General features: G+C 35.2%; 1 long non-coding RNA gene across 1 annotated transcript; it reads left to right on the top strand.

Moving 5' to 3' along the window:
* Positions 1-705: 705 nt before the first annotated feature.
* On the top strand, positions 706-2,106 carry LOC143712120 (uncharacterized). Its single transcript, XR_013195002.1, has 3 exons — positions 706-846; positions 1,030-1,098; positions 2,077-2,106. It is a non-coding gene; the product is annotated as an uncharacterized LOC143712120 (long non-coding RNA).
* Positions 2,107-4,173: the final 2,067 nt, after the last annotated feature.

Here is a 4,173-nt window from a genome sequence, read left to right as displayed (position 1 = left end):
ACGCAGTCTATGTTTAACGTTAAGTGTGAATGACAAAGGGTGCTTCTCAATATCCCTCCTTGTCTCCTCGCTCCTCTGTCCTCCATCCTATGACCCGGAAACCAATCAAGCACAGCCATCTTGAAGGACATCTCAATTCTCTAATTGCACCGTGAGGAGTCGAGGATCGAGGAGTGAGGAGGCTTTTAGAGGAGTCATGAGCGAGGATACACAGCTGTATCCTATGCGGAAGTGTTTTATTGACTAAATGTGACGCACGTATACATTCTCCTCCCCCTTCAAATCGGTGACAATAATTTGAATTTGTACTTTACCCTTGCTGTTTTTATAAACCACACATCTCACATATTTCAACAGGGTATCTTTTTTTATTATTATTCATTATGAATTTCTTAAATCAACAAACTTCAACAACATAAGGGCAGATCCTTTGAGCGCTGCTGATGACGCTATGAAGTGACGCTCAAGTGATCAAGTATACCAATGTATAAAAAAGCTTTCATTCGATTCCTCCGTCCTCATTTTCTTTCCTTGTGTCCTTCCCTCACAACCTATAGGGGGAGGAGCTGAGGCGCTAGAAAAGGAAGCGAGGAAAGGAAACGAGGATGCACAAATAAGAAATGAGAAGCACCCATAATCTGTAGCCTATGTTGCTTGTTCTTAGCAGCACTGAATATCATGTCGTCATATCTGCGTCAAGACACAAACTTCCTACCATCAAGTTTTATTTTATTTTATGACAGTTAAATTCAAACATTGTGAAAGTGAGTTAAAGCTAATCTATAAATCCGTCTGTCTTCCAGTTCAGTTTACAGGTATTTGCGTGAGCACTGGCAGAGCATACAGGTACTTTAGCTTGAAATCAGTCTTTATCATATCATACTGCATGTTATTATAAATTATGTACTAACTATTTATCTGTCTGTATTTTATTAATATGAATCTGTATTTTCTGTTCACATTATAAATAACATTAACAAATTATGGGTCAAATAAATTCTAAACAACATGTCTTTAAATCGAATGAAGGAAGCTCCTCTTATGAGATTGCAACAGAAGTGAAGAAAGCAACAGAATGCTGAAGATTAATCCATAATTGTGTGTCATTATATTTTATTCTATGTAAAGTACAAAATTTATACATGACAAATGAACATGACAAATCTAAACCTAACTGGGCAACCACACAATGCCTTTGTTCAGACCTGGAATTTACATGTGTCGTTGGTGATTAATTTGTCTTGATTGTCAAAATGGCATAGTGATTGATGTGTCATCATGAATTGTGTAAATTCAATATATTAAACTGCAAAAAGTTAAAGGGTTAGTTGACCCAAAAGTGTAAAATTGTCTTTTCTCGCCCTCATGTCATTCCAAACCCGGAAAGACTTTCGTTCATCTTCGAAACTCAAATGAATGTATTTTAAATCTGAGTGATTTCTGTCCCTCCATTGACAGTCCACGCAACTACCATTTTGACGCTTCAAAAAGGTCATAAAGGGTTCATAAAACTATCCTATATGAATTGAGCGGTTTAGTCCAATTCTTCTGAAGAGACTCAATCGCTTTGTGATAAATAGATTGAATTTAGACTTTTTTTCACATATAAACATTAATCAAAAAACATAAACAGAAGAAAAATAAAATTTTGACTAAACTGCTTGGTTCATATGGATTAGTTTTAAGATGTCTTTATGAACTTTTAAAAGCGTCAAAGTGGTAGTTGCGTAGCAACTCTCAGATTTCATCAAAAAGATCTTCATTTGTGTTTCAAAGACAAAAGAAAGTCTTGCGGGTTTGGAACGACATGAGGGTGAGTAAATTACAGAATTAAATTTTTTGGGTGAACTAACCCTCTATTAAAAGAATGTGGCCTGCCTCATCAGAACAATCGAATCTCAATGCGTCTTGGGGGCGTTTACACCTGTACTTCGAGTTGTTCACTTGTGCGTCATCCAAGACGAATGTTAATGCCAGGTGTGAACGGCACTACTCTGCCCGGCACTGAGAGAGATTGGGTTGTCATTATGCTATGTAACTGTTGATGGTTTTTTTTGTTTTGTAATTTTTGGTTAGAAGACCTCAACTAAGTTCCTGGAAAGGCTTCCCAAGTTCCCAAGAGCTTCAAGGACCTGATTGACTCTGCAGAATCTGTTGTCAAAGATGATGAAACTGATGATTCAGGTTAGACTATAATTCAGAATAAGATTATCTATATGCGCACATGCATTTTTTACTGAAGTTGTCACATCTGTAATTTAGAATGGGGCAGCGATCTTGCATCAATTTGTCTCTTCCTTGATTTGATTCCACCATCACCACAAGGCTGCAAGAGACCTGGAAAGATGTGGTCACATCAAGCTGAAAAACACCTGGTTGTCTTGAAAAAGGTAAATTTGGGCATTTCTGTCACTATTTACATTACATTTATTCATTTAGCAGACGCTTTTATCCAAAGCGACTTACAAATGAGAACAATAGAAGCAGTTAAACTAACAGTAGGACAACAATACGTAAGTGCTATAACCCCTCTCAGTTTAATTTTAGTGCAGTTTTTTTATTTTTTTAAATAGAATAGAAGAGAAGAGAATTTATTGTCTGCCTCAAAATATTGCCATTTGGGTTGACTGTATTGTGGAAAACTATAAAGTCGGCCAATTGGAGAGCTGACTCTGATTTGTTATTTTTGTCTTTGGCAGAGACCAGCATAGAAAAACACCTTAATTGCATTGAACCGACCAAACAGCATACCTGCTCGCTGCCGGTGGCAATAAACTCAAATACTACTACTACTACCTGCTCGCTGATGGGACAAAGAGGACCTGCATTCATGGATGGTACACAACTGTCGACAAGTAGTTTTCTGCAATCTTGTTCAAATCTACCTGTCATATTTGTTCATGTCTTGGCAAATTGGATGATGTTATGCATTTTTAAATCTTTTTTTTTTTGTTTTGTTTTTTTTTGCTTTTTCTTTGCAACTCCTCATGAATGTGATAATTTGATCTTTTCACATCTGGCATATGTTTTAAAGGAGCCACTTTGCCCATTTGTTGAATAAACTTTGGATTTGTAGTTTGTACATCTGTCTGAAGACTCTTGATTTTATGTCTAATCTTGTACATTAACACTATAATAATGTAAATTGTTTTTGCACTGAACATAATACTTTATAAATGACACTTATAGTGTAATCCAATGGATTTAAATCAACACCAGGGGTGTTAAAACCCCATAGTGTAAAAATTGTAAGTGTAACACTTGACACTCGCAGTGTAATTTTTCTACACTTTAAGGTGCTATATTAACACTGTAAATTCAACACTACAAACAGTGTACTTTTTACTCTAGATAGAGTGGGACCATATATGATCCGGAGTAGTGTTAAAATTAACACATTAAGTGTTAATTTGACACTGCGTTTTTTACTGTGTAGACCATTAAAAAAGTTACCTAGAGATATACATTTTTGAATGGAGTTTGATCATGGCAGTGATCATGCAGCTGATGCCACAAGTCACTTGACAATGACAACACTGGGAATTGATTACATCTAGATTTTATTCATACTATATACATTCATCTTATATAGAACATACTAATAATGGCCTCAATTCAATTTAGTACCTAAGACACAATTTTGAATGCAACTCATGTACTCATGTACTTGCAAATTAGCTCTATGAAATATTAATAATCAATAATAACTGGTTATAATTGATTATGAATATTTGGATCAGTTAATATAATTAACTTAATGTAGTGAAATTAAATTTTCAATCAACCCACCTGTTTGTCCCGTGAACACTCAGCGTTAATTGTTTATTAATTCTAAGAAATATTCATTTCCGGGGAAGGGAAATGTCTTTCTTACTGTACAGTACTATTAAGAGCATGTAGTCACAATCTAAATCGTAAAGTAAACTTTGTATGTAAGCAGAGAATCAGAACCAAATACATATTGTGCACAAGTTTTATTAACAAAAACACGAAAACATAACTAACATACAAACAATTAAACATTCATTCATGCATTCATAGGTAGATGGTTAAAGTGCAGAATGAAACCGGAGGTAGGAAATGGAACTATGGAAAAGATCCATTTTACTACGAAAAGAACCATCAATATTATCATTTTCAAAGCACCTTCTCAGAATCATACTTGCATGGCCT

Source organism: Siphateles boraxobius, unplaced genomic scaffold (genome assembly GCF_051911475.1).
Source record: "Siphateles boraxobius isolate OS27281-9 unplaced genomic scaffold, OSU_SipBor_1 5, whole genome shotgun sequence".
Classification (NCBI taxonomy): Eukaryota; Metazoa; Chordata; class Actinopteri; order Cypriniformes; family Leuciscidae; genus Siphateles; species Siphateles boraxobius.
The sequence above is the reverse complement of the archived record's forward strand: the minus strand, read 5'-3'. Positions and strand labels throughout refer to the sequence as shown.